Genomic DNA, 21297 nt, shown 5'->3' with positions numbered 1-21297 from the left:
CCTTGAAAAATGTGTGGAAGTCGAGAACATTATCTCGGAAAGCAAAAATGGGTATGTTTGAGGGAATAGTGGTTCCAACAATGTTGTATGGTTGCGAGGCGTGGGCTATGGATAGAGATGTGCGCAGGAGGATGGATGTGCTGGAAATGAGATGTTTGAGGACAATGTGTGGTGTGAGGTGGTTTGATCGAGTAAGTAACGTAAGGGTGAGAGAGATGTGTGGAAATAAAAAGAGCGTGGTTGAGAGAGCAGAAGAGGGTGTTTTGAAATGGTTTGGGCACATGGAGAGAATGAGTGAGGAGAGATTGACCAAGAGGATATATGTGTCGGAGGTGGAGGGAACGAGGAGAAGAGGGAGACCAAATTGGAGGTGGAAAGATGGAGTGAAAAAGATTTTGTGTGATCGGGGCCTGAACATGCAGGAGGGTGAAAGGAGGGCAAGAAATAGAGTGAATTGGAGTCATGTGGTATACAGGGGTTGACGTGCTGTCAGTGGATTGAAGCAAGGCATGTGAAGCGTCTGGGGTAAACCATGGAAAGCTGTGTAGGTATGTATATTTGCGTGTGTGGACGTGTGTATGTACATGTGTATGGGGGGGGGGGTTGGGCCATTTCTTTCGTCTGTTTCCTTGCGCTACCTCGCAAACGCGGGAGACAGCGACAAAGTATAAAAAAAAAAAAAAAAATATATATATATATATTATATATATCTGAGCCTTCGAGGAGGATGATCACTCCCGCGTGACTCCTCCTTCTGTTTCCCATTTTAGAAAGTTAATACAAGGAGGGGAGGATTTCCGGCCCCCCGCTCCCGTCCCCTCTAGTCGCTTTCTACGACACGCGAGGAATACGTGGGAAGTATTCTTTCACCCCTATCCCCAGGGATAATATACATATATATATACATATACACACACACACATACACACACATACGCACATACCCACACACACACACACATACATATATATACATATGAAAAATGTAAGAAACAATTTAGAAACAAACTTTTAGCTTGAAATGAATGAAAAAAAATGAATGTCACATAATGGTTCAACCTCTGGCTATGGAAAAGGAAATGTACAATTTATTCACACAAACGTAAATAGCAGTTCTCATCAATTTCACCACTGTATCATAAGCTTCAATGTCTAAGCTACATTTTTCTCCAACTTCACTATTTTCTTGTCAAAAACACCATGCATGAAAAACTATCACTCCAGTAACACAACTATAAACATTTACTTCCCTTTAAAAGTTCTGGGGAAGTGAGAGGGTTAGGGAAAATGATTTGGTAAACAGAGAAGAGGTAGTAAAAGCTTTGCGGAAGATGAAAGCCGGCAAGGCAGCAGGTTTGGATGGTATTGCAGTGGAATTTATTAAAAAAGGGGGTGACTGTATTGTTGACTGGTTGGTAAGGTTATTTAATGTATGTATGACTCATGGTGAGGTGCCTGAGGATTGGCGGAATGCGTGCATAGTGCCATTGTACAAAGGCAAAGGGGATAAGAGTGAGTGCTCAAATTACAGAGGTATAAGTTTGTTGAGTATTCCTGGTAAATTATATGGGAGGGTATTGATTGAGAGGGTGAAGGCATGTACAGAGCATCAGATTGGGGAAGAGCAGTGCGGTTTCAGAAGTGGTAGAGGATGTGTGGATCAGGTGTTTGCTTTGAAGAATGTATGTGAGAAATACTTAGAAAAGCAAATGGATTTGTATGTAGCATTTATGGATCTGGAGAAGGCATATGATAGAGTTGATAGAGATGCTCTGTGGAAGGTATTAAGAATATATGGTGTGGGAGGCAAGTTGTTAGAAGCAGTGAAAAGTTTTTATCGAGGATGTAAGGCATGTGTACGTGTAGGAAGAGAGGAAAGTGATTGGTTCTCAGTGAATGTAGGTTTGCGGCAGGGGTGTGTGATGTCTCCATGGTTGTTTAATTTGTTTATGGATGGGGTTGTTAGGGAGGTGAATGCAAGAGTCCTGGAAAGAGGGGCAAGTATGAAGTCTGTTGGGGATGAGAGAGCCTGGGAAGTGAGTCAGTTGTTGTTCGCTGATGATACAGCGCTGGTGGCTGATTCATGTGAGAAACTGCAGAAGCTAGTGACTGAGTTTGGTAAAGTGTGTGGAAGAAGAAAGTTAAGAGTAAATGTGAATAAGAGCAAGGTTATTAGGTACAGTAGGGTTGAGGGTCAAGTCAATTGGGAGGTGAGTTTGAATGGAGAAAAACTGGAGGAAGTGAAGTGTTTTAGATATCTGGGAGTGGATCTGTCAGCGGATGGAACCATGGAAGCGGAAGTGGATCATAGGGTGGGGGAGGGGGCGAAAATTTTGGGAGCCTTGAAGAATGTGTGGAAGTCGAGAACATTATCTCGGAAAGCAAAAATGGGTATGTTTGAAGGAATAGTGGTTCCAACAATGTTGTATGGTTGCGAGGCGTGGGCTATGGATAGAGTTGTGCGCAGGAGGATGGATGTGCTGGAAATGAGATGTTTGAGGACAATGTGTGGTGTGAGGTGGTTTGATCGAGTAGTAACGTAAGGGTAAGAGAGATGTGTGGAAATAAAAAGAGCGTGGTTGAGAGAGCAGAAGAGGGTGTTTTGAAATGGTTTGGGCACATGGAGAGAATGAGTGAGGAAAGATTGACCAAGAGGATATATGTGTCGGAGGTGGAGGGAACGAGGAGAAGAGGGAGACCAAATTGGAGGTGGAAAGATGGAGTGAAAAAGATTTTGTGTGATCGGGGCCTGAACATGCAGGAGGGTGTAAGGAGGGCAAGGAATAGAGTGAATTGGAGCGATGTGGTATACAGGGGTTGACGTGCTGTCAGTGGAGTGAATCAAGGCATGTGAGGCGTCTGGGGTGGACCATGGAAAGCTGTGTAGGTATGTATACACGTGTGTGGACATGTGTATGTACATGTGTATGGGGGGGGGGGGGGTTGGGCCATTTCTTTCGTCTGTTTCCTTGCGCTACCTCGCAGACGCGGGAGACAGCGACAAAGTATAAAAAAAAAAAAAAAAAAATATATATATATATATATATATATATATATATTCATATATATCCCTGGGGATAGGGGAGAAAGAATACTTCCCACGTATTCCCTGCGTGTCGTAGAAGGCGACTAAAAGGGAAGGGAGCGGGGGGCTGGAAATTCTCCCCTCTCGTTTTTTTTTTTTTTTTTTCAAAAGAAGGAAGAGAGAAGGGGGCCAGGTGAGGATATTACGTCAGAGGCCCAGTCCTCTGTTCTTAACGCTACCTTGCTAACGCGGGAAATGGCGAATAGTTTGAAAGGGAAAAATAATATATATATATATATATATATATATATATATATATATATATATATATATATATATATATATATATATATATATATATTTTTTTTTTTGCTTTGTCGCTGTCTCCCGCGTTTGCGAGGTAGCGCAAGGAAACAGACGAAAGAAATGGCCCAACCCACCCCCATACACATGTATATACATACGTCCACACACGCAAATATACATACCTACACAGCTTTCCATGGTTTACCCCAGACGCTTCTCATGCCTTGATTCAATCCACTGACAGCACGTCAACCCCGGTATACCACATCGCTCCAATTCACTCTATTCCTTGCCCTCCTTTCACCCTCCTGCATGTTCAGGCCCCGATCACACAAAATCTTTTTCACTCCATCTTTCCACCTCCAATTTGGTCTCCCTCTTCTCCTCGTTCCCTCCACCTCCGACACATATATCCTCTTGGTCAATCTTTCCTCACTCATTCTCTCCATGTGACCAAACCATTTCAAAACACCCTCTTCTGCTCTCTCAACCACGCTCTTTTTATTTCCACACATCTCTCTTACCCTTACGTTACTTACTCGATCAAACCACCTCACACCACACATTGTCCTCAAACATCTCATTTCCAGCACATCCATCCTCCTGCGCACAACTCTATCCATAGTCCACGCCTCGCAACCATACAACATTGTTGGAACCACTATTCCTTCAAACATACCCATTTTTGCTTTCCGAGATAATGTTCTCGACTTCCACACATTCTTCAAGGCTCCCAGAATTTTCGCCCCCTCCCCCACCCTATGATCCACTTCCGCTTCCATGTTTCCATCCGCTGCCAGATCCACTCCCAGATATCTAAAACACTTCACTTCCTCCAGTTTTTCTCCATTCAAACTCACCTCCCAATTGACTTGACCCACAACCCTACTGTACCTAATAACCTTGCTCTTATTCACATTTACTCTTAACTTTCTTCTTTCACACACTTTACCAAACTCAGTCACCAGCTTCTGCAGTTTCTCACATGAATCAGCCACCAGCGCTGTATCATCAGCGAACAACAACTGACTCACTTCCCAAGCTCTCTCATCCCCAACAGACTTCATACTTGCCCCTCTTTCCAAAACTCTTGCATTCACCTCCCTAACAACCCCATCCATAAACAAATTAAACAACCATGGAGACATCACACACCCCTGCCGCAAACCTACATTCACTGAGAACCAATCACTTTCCTCTCTTCCTACACGTACACATGCCTTACATCCTCGATAAAAACTTTTCACTGCTTCTAACAACTTGCCTCCCACACCATATATTCTTAATACCTTCCACAGAGCATCTCTATCAACTCTATCATATGCCTTCTCCAGATCCATAAATGCTACATACAAATCCATTTGCTTTTCTAAGTATTTCTCACATACATTCTTCAAAGCAAACACCTGATCCACACATCCTCTACCACTTCTGAAACCACACTGCTCTTCCCCAATCTGATGCTCTGTACATGCCTTCACCCTCTCAATCAATACCCTCCCATATAATTTGCCAGGAATACTCAACAAACTTATACCTCTGTAATTTGAGCACTCACTCTTATCCCCATTGCCTTTGTACAATGGCACTATGCACGCATTCCGCCAATCCTCAGGCACCTCACCATGAGTCATACATACATTAAATAACCTTACCAACCAGTCAACAATACAGTCACCCCCTTTTTTGATAAATTCCACTGCAATACCATCCAAACCTGCTGCCTTGCCGGCTTTCATCTTCCGCAAAGCTTTTACTACCTCTTCTCTGTTTACCAAATCATTTTCCCTAACCCTCGCACTTTGCACACCACCTCGACCAAAACGCCCTATATCTGCCACTCTATCATCAAACACATTCAACAAACCTTCAAAATACTCACTCCATCTCCTTCTCACATCACCACTACTTGTTATCACCTCCCCATTTGCGCCCTTCACTGAAGTTCCCATTTGCTCCCTTGTCTTACGCACTTTATTTACCTCCTTCCAGAACATCTTTTTATTCTCCCTAAAATTTAATGATACTCTCTCACCCCAACTCTCATTTGCCCTTTTTTTCACCTCTTGCACCTTTCTCTTGACCTCCTGTCTCTTTCTTTTATACGTCTCCCACTCAATTTCATTTTTTCCCTGCAAAAATCGTCCAAATGCCTCTCTCTTCTCTTTCACTAATACTCTTACTTCTTCATCCCACCACTCACTACCCTTTCTAATCAACCCACCTCCCACTCTTCTCATGCCACAAGCATCTTTTGCGCAATCCATCACTGATTCCCTAAATACATCCCATTCCTCCCCCACTCCCCTTACTTCCATTGTTCTCACCTTTTTCCATTCTGTACTCAGCCTCTCCTGGCACTTCCTCACACAAGTCTCCTTCCCAAGCTCACTCACTCTCACCACCCTCTTCACCCCAACATTCACTCTTCTTTTCTGGAAACCCATACAAATCTTCACCTTAGCCTCCACAAGATAATGATCAGACATCCCTCCAGTTGCACCTCTCAGCACATTAACATCCAAAAGTCTCTCTTTCGCGCGCCTGTCAATTAACACGTAATCCAATAACGCTCTCTGGCCATCTCTCCTACTTACATAAGTATACTTATGTATATCTCGCTTTTTAAACCAGGTATTCCCAATCATCAGTCCTTTTTCAGCACATAAATCTACAAGCTCTTCACCATTTCCATTTACAACACTGAACACCCCATGTATACCAATTATTCCCTCAACTGCCACATTACTCACCTTTGCATTCAAATCACCCAACACTATAACCCGGTCTCGTGCATCAAAACCACTAACACACTCATTCAGCTGCTCCCAAAACACTTGCCTCTCATGATCTTTCTTCTCATGCCCAGGTGCATATGCACCAATAATCACCCATCTCTCTCCATCAACTTTCAGTTTTACCCATATTAATCGAGAATTTACTTTCTTACATTCTATCACATACTTCCACAACTCCTGTTTCAGGAGTACTGCTACTCCTTCCCTTGCTCTTGTCCTCTCACTAACCCCTGACTTTACTCCCAAGACATTCCCAAACCACTCTTCCCCTTTACCCTTGAGCTTCGTTTCACTCAGAGCCAAAACATCCAGGTTCCTTTCCTCAAACATACTACCTATCTCTCCTTTTTTCACATCTTGGTTACATCCACACACATTTAGGCACCCCAATCTCTCCTGGGGATGGGGAGAAAGAATACTTCCCACGTATTCCCTGCGTGTCGTAGAAGGCGACTAAAAGGGGAGGGAGCGGGGGACTGGAAATCCTCCCCTCTCGTTTTTCTTTAATTTTCCAAAAGAAGGAACAGAGAATTGGGCCAGGTGAGGGTATTCCCTCAAAGGCCCAGTCCTCTGTTCTTAACGCTACCTCGCTAATGCGGGAAATGGCGAATAGTTTGAAAGAAATATATATATATATATATATATATATATATATATATATATATATATATATATATATATATATATATATATATATATATATATTGGAAAGGACCACAGTTTTGCGCGTGATCAAGATATTCCTATGAGTCCACGGGGAAAATGAAACACGAAAAGTTCCCATGTGCACTTTCGTGTAATAATCACATCATCAGGGGAGACACAAGAGAGAAATATAACAGTCAGTTGATATACATCGAAGAGACGAAGCTAGGACTCCATTTGGTAAACATGTGATTGTCCAAAACATAGAACGAGCGTTCATAAACTTATCATTTTACAAATCTTTTCAACAATAAAGTTATCTAATTTGTATAGACCATCACTAATATTAAGATTATAGTTTTTAACATGATTAAACAAGGCATTTGATTCTTTTCCCGTTCTTATACTACATTTATGTTGCTTAAGTCTAACAGAAAGATCCTTACCAGTCTGACCAACATAAAATTTATCACAGTTTCCACAAGGGACTTTATAGATGCAACCAAGAGAATTTTCTGGTGAATTCCTGATTAAGATATTCTTTATAGTATCATTGTTGCTAAAGGCAACATTTACATTAAAGGATTTAAGCAACATGGGAATTAAAGCGAAATCATTATCAAAAGGGAGAACTAAAAGATTCTTGGCGTCAATAGGAGGTTTGGGTTCAACTCTATAAAATGATTTCTTTGCTAACTTAAGGGATTTATCAGTGAAAGATCTATGGTGCTTTAACTTAGATCCAATAGAATATATCTTCTCAAACTCATCATCAATAAACTCTGGACTGCAAATACTTAATGCCCTAAGGAACATAGATTGAAATGATGATAATTTAACTCTATGTTGAGATGAGTAATAATGGATATATGAGCATACATTGGTGGGTTTTCTGTATATGCTAAGCTTATATTACCATTGAATCTTCTATTATTAAATACACAAAGGATTATAATCTTAATATTAGTGATGGTCTATACAAATTAGGTAACTTTTTTGTTGATAAGATTTGTAAAATGATAAGTTTATGAACGCTCGTTCTATGTTTTGGACAATCACATGTTTACCAAATGGCGTCCTATCTTCGTCTCTTCGATGTATATCAACTGACTGTTATATTTCTCTCTTGTGTCTCCCCTGATGATGTGATTATTACACGAAAGTGCACTTGGGAACTTTTCGTGTTTCATTTTCCCCCGTGGACTCATAGGAATATATATATACATATATATATATATATATATATATATATATATATATATATATATATATATATATATATATATATATATATATATATATATATATATGTATATTAGGTACAGTAGGGTTGAGGGTCAAGTCAATTGGGAGGTGAGTTTGAATGGAGAAAAACTGGAGGAAGTGAAGTGTTTTAGATATCTGGGAGTGGATCTGGCAGCGGATGGAACCATGGAAGCGGAAGTGGATCATAGGGTGGGGGAGGGGGCGAAAATTCTGGGGGCCTTGAAGAATGTGTGGAAGTCGAGAACATTATCTCGGAAAGCAAAAATGGGTATATTTGAAGGAATAGTGGTTCCAACAATGTTGTATGGTTGCGAGGCGTGGGCTATGGATAGAGTTGTGCGCAGGAGGATGGATGTGCTGGAAATGAGATGTTTGAGGACAATGTGTGGTGTGAGGTGGTTTGATCGAGTGAGTAACGTAAGGGTAAGAGAGATGTGTGGAAATAAAAAGAGCGTGGTTGAGAGAGCAGAAGAGGGTGTTTTGAAGTGGTTTGGGCACATGGAGAGAATGAGTGAGGAAAGATTGACCAAGAGGATATATGTTTCGGAGGTGGAGGGAACGAGGAGAAGAGGGAGACCAAATTGGAGGTGGAAAGATGGAGTGAAAAAGATTTTGTGTGATCGGGGCCTGAACATGCAGGAGGGTGAAAGGAGGGCAAGGAATAGAGTGAATTGGAGCGATGTGGTATACCGGGGTTGACGTGCTGTCAGTGGATTGAATCAAGGCATGTGGAAGCGTCTGGGGTAAACCATGGAAAGCTGTGTAGGTATGTATATTTGCGTGTGTGGACGTATGTATATACATGTGTATGGGGGGGGGGTTGGGCCATTTCTTTCGTCTGTTTCCTTGCGCTACCTCGCAAACGCGGGAGACAGCGACAAAGTATAATGAAAAATAATGAAAAATATAATATATATATATATATATATATATATATATATATAACATACAAACCTCCAACAGCCATGATCGAACCCAGGACCCCTGTGCAAGAGGCAGGCATGCTAACCGCTAGGCTATGGGCCTGGCTAATAGGAAACAACTATTCGAATACTAAGTACTCGAATACCCTTCGTCTCACAATGGTGAGCAACGGGGTCTATACCGGTTATTTCCCAACAGGCGCACATAGCCAGCTGATAGCGTTTTACCGAACCTAACTGTACAACGCGGAGGTATATGAATACGAATAAAGTGCATATGAACGCGCACCTTCATAGAACATACAAACCTCCAACAGCCAGGATCGAACCCAGGACCCCTGTGCAAGAGGCAGGCATGCTAACCGCTAGGCTATGGGCCTGGCTAATAGGAAACAACTATTTGAACACTAAGTACTCGAATACCCTTCGTCTCACAATGGTGAGCAACGGGGTCTATACCGGTTATTTCCCAACAGGCGCACATAGCCAGCTGATAGCGTTTTACCGAACCTAACTGTACAACGCGGAGGTATATGAATACGAATAAAGTGCATATGAACGCTCACCATTGTGAGACGAAGGGTATTCGAGTACTTAGTATTCGAATAGTTGTTTCCTATTAGCCAGGCCCATAGCCTAGCGGTTAGCATGCCTACCTCTAGCACAGGGGTCCTGGGTTCGATCCTGGCTGTTGGAGATTTGTGTGTTCTATGAAGGTGCGCGTTCACCACTCTTATACTATATCAAAGTATTTCTTTACATCTTTATCTACGACTTTCTTCCTTTATTTCATGTTATGTTCTCTGATTCCTTCAACCCTTCATCTCTAGAAATACTGTTCACTATCCACATTGTCGATCTCAAGGTGGGTAGATTCAAAGCTTCCAGCCTTTTCCTGTAACTTAGCTCTCTTAATTCTGGTACCATTTTGATTGCCCTCCTCTGGATCTTCTTTATGAGTTCCTTGTATTTCTTTAGGTGAGGTGACCAAACCTTGGGAGCAAATCTTAGTTCTCGTTCTATGAATAGCTTGCTAAATATTTCTTTTTCCATATACTTGAAATCTGATTTATTTGCCAGCAGACAGTTTGTCTCCTCAGCTGTTCTCCTAATATAGGACTCTAATATTTCATCCTTGGCAATAATCATACTAAGGCCGTGTTTCGCTCTGTCGCATCTTCATCACTTTCCATCTGCTGGGATCTAATTTCATCAACCACTTCACAAGCCAGCTTTGGAGTCTGTTTAGATCCTCTTGTAAGATGATGCGATCCTCCTCGCTGTTTCACTTCCCTTGTGACTTTCGCATCATCTGCAAACATATTCAGGCAGGATTCCGTACTGTCAGGCAAGTCATTGATACAGATCAAGAAGAGTAATGGTCTCAGAAGCGAGCCCTGTGGCACTCCGCTGGTCACCTCAACCCATCTTGAAAAGATTCCTCTGACATGCGTCCTTTGCTCACTGCCACAGAGATAATTGTTTATCCAACGAAGGAATTTCCCCTTCCTTCTGCTTATTGATCTAGCTTCACAATCAGCCTCCTTTGTGGTACAATGTCAAATGCCTTATGACACTCCACATACAGACGGGGCATCCCAGCCTTCCTTTTTGTCCTGAGCTGATCTCACTCTCTCGCAAAACTCGAAGAGACATTAGTTCCATATGACCTCCTCTCCCTAGAACCATGCAGTCTCTCATTTAAGTAATTCCTCCACCACAGACAGTCATTCATTTGCTTTCTAATCGTCTTTTCCACAACCTTACACGCCACACTCGTCAGCGGACCCGGTGGTCTGTAGTTCATCGCTTGTTCCCGTCTCCTTTCTTATGTATAGGAAAGATGTTTACCCTTATCCCGATCTCTTGGCGCTATGCCTCTCTCCGGTGACATCTTGAACAGTAATTCAAGTGGTCTATCAAGCATAACTACAAACTTCTTGAGCATATATGATGACATTTCATTAGGACCATGAGCCACGCATAGACTAAGTTTTATTGAGTATTCTGTTGATAATTTTCCTTAGTATCTCAATGATTTCCAAAGCCTCCTTCCCCTTGTATTTCACTGGTATTGGAGCTATAGTGTCTTCCGACGTGAAAACACTTTTGAGCTTGTAATCTAGTGTCTCACATATCCTTACATTATCCTCTACAATTTTTCCCTCTAAATCCCTCAGCCAGATTAGCTGCTCCATAACTGACAAATGGCTCCTGATGAATTTGTGGAATAGTTTTGGATATTCAGCTATCTTGTCCACATTATTCTGTTCATAGGTTCTCTGTTCCTTTTTGTTCCCATACTCGTTTCGTGGCAGTCTGTACCTTGCAAATCCTAGCAGGTTGGGTGTGGTTTTTATCTTCGTCATTGCACATCTCGAAGCCCCTTTGTTTCCTGACATCTTTTATCAAACCTTCCTCGCGATTATATCTCCTTTTATTTCCTGTCTCACCTCTGCTCTTGTGATTATTCTTTTACCTCATACTCAACATGAGCATTACTGGCTCACTTCTCTCATCTGGTGCATCGCATATAGAGTTCTCAATATCCATATTGTGGTGAGCGAAGGTAAAGTCTAGTAATGATATAGTATCAGTCCCTCTCATCCTAATGGGTTCAGGGAGGGACACGCTGGTCCAGGAATTTTTCCCGTAGATACACTTAAAACCTGCATCACCATGGCACCTTACCACCATCACCATGGCACCTTACCACCATCACCATGGCACCTTACCACCATCACCATGGCACCTTACCACCATCACCATGGCACCTTACCACCATCACCATGGCACCTTACCATCATCACCATGACTCCTTACCACCATCACCATGGCACCTTACCACCATCACCATGGCACCTTACCACCATCAAAATGGCACCTTACCACCATCACCATGGCACCTTACCACCATCACCATGACTCCTTACCACCATCACCATGACACCTTACCACCATCACCATGGCACCTTACCACCATCACCATGGCACCTTACCACCATCACCATGGCACCTTACCAGCATCACCATGGCACCTTACCACCATCACCATTACTCCTTACCACCATCACCATGGCACCTTACCACCATCACCATGGCACCTTACCACCATCACCATGGCACCTTACCACCATCACCATGGCACCTTACCACCATCACCATGGCACCTTACCACCATCACCATGGCACCTTACCACCATCACCATGGCACCTTACCACCATCACCATAACTCCTTACCAACATCACCATGGCACCTTACCACCATCACCATGACTCCTTACCACCATCACCATGGCACCTTACCACCATCACCATGGCACCTTACCACCATCACCATGGCACCTTACCACCATCACCATGGCACCTTACCACCATCACCATAACTCCTTACCAACATCACCATGGCACCTTACCACCATCACCATGACTCCTTACCACCATCACCATGGCACCTTACCACCATCACCATAGCACCTTACCACCATCACCATGGCACCTTACCACCATCACCATGGCACCTTACCACCATCACCATGGCACCTTACCATCATCACCATGGCACCTTACCACCATCACCATGACTCCTAACCACCATCACCATGGCACCTTACCACCATCACCATGGAACCTTACCACCATCACCATGGCACCTTATCATCATCACCATGGCACCTTACCATCATCACCATGGCACCTTACCATCATCACCATGACTCCTTACCACCATCACCATGACTCCTAACCACCATCACCATGGCACCTTACCACCATCACCATGGCACCTTACCATCATCACCATGACTCCTTACCACCATCACCATGGCACCTTACCACCATCACCATGACTCCTTACCACCATCACCATGACTCCTAACCACCATCACCATGACTCCTAACCACCATCACCATGACTCCTTACCACCATCACCATGACTCCTAACCACCATCACCATGGCACCTTACCACCATCACCATGACTCCTTACCACCATCACCATGACTCCTAACCACCATCACCATGGCACCTTACCACCATCACCATGACTCCTAACCACCATCACCATGACTCCTAACCACCATCACCATGACTCCTTACCACCATCACCATGACTCCTTACCACCATCACCATGACTCCTAACCACCATCACCATGACACCTAAACACCATCACCATGGCACCTTACCACCATCACCATGACTCCTAACCACCATCACCATGGCACCTTACCACCATCACCATGACTCCTAACCACCATCACCATGGCACCTTACCACCATCACCATGACTCCTTACCACCATCACCATGACTCCTTACCACCATCACCATGGCACCTTACCACCATCACATGACTCCTAACCACCATCACCATGACTCCTAACCACCATCACCATGGCAACTTACCACCATCACCATGACTCCTAACCACCATCACCATGATTCCTAACCACCATCACCATGACTCCTTACCACCATCACCATGGCACCTTACCACCATCACCATGACTCCTTACCACCATCACCATGACTCCTTACCACCATCACCATGGCACCTTACCACCATCACCATGACTCCTAACCACCATCACCATGACTCCTAACCACCATCACCATGACTCCTAACCACCATCACCATGACTCCTTACCACCATCACCATGGCACCTTACCACCATCACCATGGCACCTTACCACCATCACCATGACTCCTAACCACCATCACCATGACTCCTAACCACCATCACCATGACTCCTTACCACCATCACCATGGCACCTTACCACCATCACCATGACTCCTAACCACCATCACCATGACTCCTAACCACCATCACCATGACTCCTTACCACCATCACCATGACTCCTTACCACCATCACCATGGCACCTTACCACCATCACCATGACTCCTAACCACCATCACCATGACTCCTTACCACCATCACCATGGCACCTTACCACCATCACCATGGCACCTTACCACCATCACCATGACTCCTAACCACCATCACCATGACTCCTTACCACCATCACCATGGCACCTTACCACCATCACCATGACTCCTTACCACCATCACCATGACTCCTTACCACCATCACCATGACTCCTTACCACCATCACCATGACTCCTTACCACCATCACCATGACTCCTTACCACCATCACCATGGCACCTTACCACCATCACCATGACTCCTAACCACCATCACCATGACTCCTTACCACCATCACCATCTCCTTACCACATCACCATGACTCCTTACCACCATCACCATGACTCCTTACCACCATCACCATGACTCCTTACCACCATCACCATGACTCCTAACCACCATCACCATGACTCCTTACCACCATCACCATGGCACCTTACCACCATCACCATGGCACCTTACCACCATCACCATGACTCCTTACCACCATCACCATGACTCCTTACCACCATCACCATGGCACCTTACCACCATCACCATGGCACCTTACCACCATCACCATGACTCCTTACCACCATCACCATGACTCCTTACCACCATCACCATGGACTCCTTACCACATCACCATGACTCCTTACCACCATCACTTGACTCCTTACCACCATCACCATGACTCCTTACCACCATCCACCATGACTCCTAACCACCATCACCATGACTCCTTAACCACCATCACCATGGCACCTTACCACCATCACCATGGCACCTTACCACCATCACCATGACTCTTAACACCATCACCATGACTCCTACACCAATCACCATGGCACCTTACCACCAACACCATGGCACCTTACCACCTACACATGACTCCTTACCACCATCACCATGGCACCTTACCACCATCACCATGACTCCTTACACCATCACCATGACTCCTTACCACCATCACCATGACTCCTTACCACCATCACCATGGCACTCCTTACCCACCATCACCATGGCACCTTACCACCATCACCATGACTCCTTACACATCACCATGGCACCTTACCACCATACCATGCACCTTACCACCATCACATGACTCTTACCACCATCACCATGACTCCTTACCACCATCACCATGACTCCTTACCACATCACCATGACTCCTTACCACCATCACCATGGCACCTTACCACCATCACCATGGCACCTTACCATCACCATGGCACCTTACCACCATCACCATGGCACCTTACCACCATCACCATGACTCCTAACCACCATCACCATGACTCCTTACCACCATCACCATGGCACCCTACCACCATCACCATGACTCCTTACCACCATCACCATGGCACCTTACCACCTTACCACCATCACCATGACTGCTTACCACCATCACCATGGCACCTTACCACCATCACCATGACACCTTACCACCATCACCATGACACCTTACCACCATCACCATGACTCCTTACCACCATCACCATGACTCCTAACCACCATCACCATGACTCCTTACCACCATCACCATGGCACCTTACCACCATCACCATGACACCTTACCACCATCACCATGGCACCTTACCACCATCACCATGACTGCTTACCACCATCACCATGGCACCTTACCACCATCACCATGGCACCTTACCACCATCACCATGACTCCTTACCACCATCACCATGACTCCTTACCACCATCACCATGACTCCTTACCACCATCACCATGGCACCTTACCACCATCACCATGACTCCTTACCACCATCACCATGGCACCTTACCACCATCACCATGACTCCTTACCACCATCACCATGACTCCTTACCACCATCACCATGACTGCTTACCACCATCACCATGGCACCTTACCACCATCACCATGGCACCTTACCACCATCACCATGACACCTTACCACCATCACCATGGCACCTTACCACCATCACCATGACTCCTTACCACCATCACCATGGCACCTTACCACCATCACCATGACTCCTTACCACCATCACCATGACTCCTTACCACCATCACCATGACTCCTTACCACCATCACCATGACTCCTTACCACCATCACCATGGCACCTTACCACCATGAGAATCCAAAGTCCAGCAGTCTATCTCTTGATGATTGGAATCCTTCATGACCATTACCTTACCATCCTTAACGAGCCAGTGTCTCACTGTCTTATGTACCATCCTGATTATTCCCTCGTTACTACCATTGTGTGCTCGTTACGGTTCGATGTCATTTTTTGGAGGATTACATACTAAGACGACATTTTCTCTAATTATATGAAAACAAATTATAAGCTCTAGTGAAATTCGAGTTTATGAATTATTTAAGATATGATGTTGTATAACTCTCTCTCTCTCTCTCTCTCTCTCTCTCTCTCTCTCTCTCTCTCTCTCTCTCTCTCTCTCTCTCTCTCTCTCTCTCTCTCTCTCTCTCTCTCTCTCTCCCAAGACAATAGATTTCTTGTAAAGACAGAAAACGATAAGCAGTGATTGTTGTCACCGTGATATCTGTGATGAACACCAAAAGCATCAGAGAGTCTTTATTTACACTTCAGCTGCACACACACACACACACACTCTCTCGCCTTCCACGAGTCCACACGTCGCAACAAGAAGCTCGGGACTAACATGGTCTTTTCTGACATCACTCAGTAAAGTTTTCGACTGACGTTATAAGGCGCTGGGCGCGTCATGCCTAAATTCAAGTCCGGTGGCAAAGAAAGCGTTCATGGAATGACGTGGACTACGACTACGGCTGTCGATAACGATCGATATGAAACTGTAATGAAGAGAGAAGAGGTGATCAACGTATTGAAAACTATGGATTAAAAAGAAAAAGTCGAAATGCTCACTAAGTGTCCAGACGCTGACACACGAGAGATGATCCGGGTCGAGGAGATGGTCGGCTGCAAAATAGACGATCAAGTTACGAACCTCAAGTGTGATTGATTGAAAATGATTATACTGGTTACGTTGGTGCCTCACAGTGAAGGGAAGAGGAGGAGGAGGAAGGTAGGAGGAGGAGGAGCAGGAGGAGGAGGGAGGAGGGAGACCAGGAGCAGGAGCAAAAGGATGGAGGAGAGGAAGGAAGAGGAAGATTAGAGGGAGGAGGGGAAAGAAAAGAAATAAGAGTAGGAAGAGAGGCAGTTTACACATGTCCTCAAGGAAAAATTTGAAATCATAATCTCGTTTGTAAATCCACAGCACAAGATGTGTTTGTGATGGGCGACATAGATGGATGAGCAGGTGGTTCAGCTGGACAGGGAATGATGGAACGAGACAAACATGCGAAAGATGAGAATCTAAAATATGAACAGAAGGATACTCATACGACAGGTTGGTGTGGATGAAGATCTTGGTAAGTGAATTATAATGGCTTATGTGCGTGATATAACATCACTATGATAAGGATAAGAGGCGAACTTATAATACATGATACTATAATGTGGGCGATCATTTGCTGTACACTGTGTAGGAGAAAACAAAGAGAACAAAAGATGCAAACCTGGGGAAGGAAAGTGAAACCGAATCACCAAGACTTGATACTCGAGAACCTCAAGACGTGAACGGAACAAGACAAAGTGAGACTGTGATGTGGAGGCATTTGTGATGTGGAGGAATCTGTAATGTGGAGGCATCTGTAATGTGGAAGCATCTGTAATGTGGAAGCATCTGTGATATGGAGGCATCTGTGATGTGGAGGCATCTGTGATGTTGAGGCATCTGTGATGTGGAGGCACCTTTGATATGCAGGCATTTGTGATGTGGAGGCATCTATGATGTGGAGGTATCTGGAATCTAGAGGCATCTGTGCTGTGGAGGCATTTGAAATGTGGAGGCATCTGAAATGTGGAAGCATCTGAAATGAGGAAGCATCTGAAATGTGGAGGCATTTGTAATGTGGAGGCATTTGTAATATGGAGGCATCTGTGATGTGTAGGTATCTATTTTGTGGAGGCAACTTTAATGTGGAGGCATCTGTATTGTGGAGGCATCTGTGATGTGGAGGAATCTGTAATGTGGAGGTATCTGTGATGTGGAGGAATCTGTAATGTGGAAGCATCTGTAATGTGGGGGCATCTGTGTTGTGGAAGCAACGGTACTGTGGAGGCATCTGTGATGTACAAGTATCTATAATGTTGAGGTATCTGTAATGTGTAGGCAGCTGTAATGTGGAGGCATCTGTAATGAGGAGGCATCTGTAACGTGGAAGAATCTGTAACGTTGAGACATCTGTAACGTGGTGGTATCTGTAATATAGAGGCATCAGTAATGTGGAGGCATTTGAAATGGGGAGGCATCTGTAATATGGAGGCATCTGTAATGTGGGGGCAACAGTAATGTGGACGCATCAGTAATGTGGAGGAAACTGTAATATGGAGACATCTGTAATGTGGAGGCATCTGTGATGTAGAGGCAACTGTAATGTGGAGGCATCTGTTATGTGGAGACATGTGTAATGTGGAGGCATCTGTGATGTGAAGGCATCTGTAATGTCGATGAATCTGTAATGTTGAGGTATCTGTGATATTGAGGTAACTGTAACGTGGAGGCATCTATAATGTGGAGGCATCTGTGATGTGGAGGGAACTGTAATGTAAAGGCATCTGTAACATGGATTCATGTGTAATGTGGAGGCATCTATAATGTGGAAGCATCTGTGATGTGGAAGCATCTGTGATATGGAGGCATCTGTAATGTGGAGGCATCTGTAATGTGGAGGCATCTATGATGTAGAGACAACTGTAATGTGGAGGCATCTGTAATGTGGAGGCATCCGTAATGTGGAGGCATATGTATTGAGGAGGCATCTGTGATATGAAGGTATCTGTGATATGGAGGCATCTGTAATGTGGAGACATCTGTAATGTGGAGGCATCTATGATGTAGAGACAACTGTAATGTGGAGGCATCTGTGATGTGGAGGCATCTGTGATGTGGAAGCATCCGTAATGTTGAAGTATCTGTAGTGTGGAGGCATCTGTAATGTTGAGGCATCTATAATGTGGAAGCGTCTGTAATGTTGGATTATTTGTGATGTGGAGTCATCTTCTTCTGGAGGCATCTGTAATGTGGAAGCATGTGTGATGTGGAGGCAGCTGTGATATATAGGCATCTGTAATGTGGAGGCATCTGTAATGTGAAGGAGGCATCTGTAATGTGGAGGCAACTGCAATGTGGAGGCATCTGTAATGAGGAGTATTCTGTGATGTGGAGGCAACTGTAATATGGAGGCACCTGCAATGTGGAGGCATCTGTAATGTGGAGGCATCTGTGATGTCGAGGCTTCTGTAATATGGAGGCATCTGTAATGTGAAGACATGTGTGATGTAGAGGCAGTCTGTAATGCGGAGACATTTGTAATGTGGAGGCATCTGTAATGTGGAGGCATCTGTAATGTGGAGGCAAATGTGATATGGCGGCATCTGTAATGTGGTTTGCATCTGCAATGTGGAGGTACCTGTGGTGTGGAGGTATCTGTGATGTGGAGGCATCTGTGATATGGAGGCATCTGTAATGTGGAGGCGTCTGTAATGTGGAGGCATCTGTAATGTGGAGGCATCTGTGATGTGAGACCAACTGTAATGTGGAGGGATCCGTAATGTGGAATCATCTGTAATGTCGAGGCATCTGTGATGTTGAGGCATCTGTTTTTAAAGGCATCTGTAATGTGGAGGAATCTGTCATGTGAAGGCATCAGTAATGTGGAGATATCTGTAATATGGATGCTTCAGTAATGTGCAGACATCTGCAATTTGCAGGCATCTGTAATGTTGAGGCATGTATAATGTGGAGGCATCCTTGATATTGAGGTATCTGTAATATGGAGGAATCTGTGATGTGGAGGCATTTGTAATGAGGAGGCATCTGTAATGTGGAAGCATTTGTGATGTGGAGGTAACTGTGATATGGAGGCATCTGCACTGTGGAGGCATCTGTAACGTGGAGGAGGCATCTGTGATGTAGAGGCAACTGAAATGTGGTGGCATCTGTAATGTGGAGGCATCTGTGATGTGGAGGCAGCTGTAATGTGGATGAATTTGTAATGTGGAGGCATCTGTAATGTGAGACCAACTGTAATATGGAGGGATCCGTAATGTGGAGGATCTGTAATGTCGAGGCATCTGTGATGTGGAGGCATCTGTATTTTAGAGGCATCTGTAATGTGGAGGAATCTGTCATGTGAAGGCATGAGTAATGTGGAGACATCTGTAATAGAGAGGCATCAGTAATGTAAAGGCATGTGTAATTTGCAGGCATCTGTAATGTGGAGGCATCTGTAATGTGGAGGCATCTGTAGTATGGAGGCATCTGTAACATGGAGGCATCTGTAATATTTAGTAATCTGTGATGTGGAGGCATCGGTGATGTGGAGGCAACTGTATGTGGAGGCATCTGTAATGTGAAGGCATCTGTAATGCGGAATCATTTGTGATGTTGAGGTAACTGTGATATGGAGGCATCTATAATGTGGAGGCATCTGTAATGTGGAGGCATCTGTAATTTTAATCATTTGTGATGTTGAGGTAACTGTGATATGGAGGCATCTGTAATGTGGAGGCATCTGTTATGTGGAGGAGGTACTGTGATGTAAAGGCAACTGTAATGTGGAGGCATCTGTAATGTGGAAGCATCTGTAAAGTGGAGGCATCTTTGATGTGGAGGCAACTGTAATGTGGACGCATCTGTAATGTGGAGGCATCTGTGATGTGGAGGCGTCTGTGATGTGTAGGCGTCTGTGACGTGGAGGCATCTGTGATGTGGAGGCATCTGTAATGTGGAGGCGTCTGTGATGTGGAGGCATCTAAGGAAGACATCAGCAGATGGTGCCACATGTGGGTGCTACAGTCATGACTGAGCATGAAGAATATCATGTGTGATGATGGAAGATGAGAAGATGAATTTACCAGAGAAGCGAGGTAGCAGAAGGGAAAGGGGGAAGAATATGAAGTCTCGAATAAAAGAATGAATTAATAAAACAACAAAGTTGACAAATTGAAAATAATAACATACATAAGTAAGAGGTAAACGGGTGTAGAAAAGAGGCGTGAGTGTGGACAAGTGAGTGTGGTGTCGACCAAATGATATCTGGTAAGAGAAGATTTAAGTTCACGACAAGCTGACAGAGTACTTATGATTTCAGGTTCTGTGGGATGACAATGATCTGGGAGCGTGTATACCACAGGTAGGGAAGATGAGAGCATGAAAAACATGGCCACAAGTTCAGCAATACCAGTGAAAAATGAAGAGGCAGTGGACGTGGCCAACATTGAGTAAGGAAGTAAATAGACCACAGTCTTGGTATATGGTACTGGTAACATATGGCCGGACGAGGAGAAAGAAAGTAGAACAAATACAGGAATAACAGAGAACTCTTGTCCTGTTAG

Source organism: Panulirus ornatus, chromosome 4, assembly GCF_036320965.1.
Source record: "Panulirus ornatus isolate Po-2019 chromosome 4, ASM3632096v1, whole genome shotgun sequence".
NCBI classification, from domain to species: Eukaryota; Metazoa; Arthropoda; class Malacostraca; order Decapoda; family Palinuridae; genus Panulirus; species Panulirus ornatus.
This window is presented reverse-complemented; position numbering follows the sequence as displayed.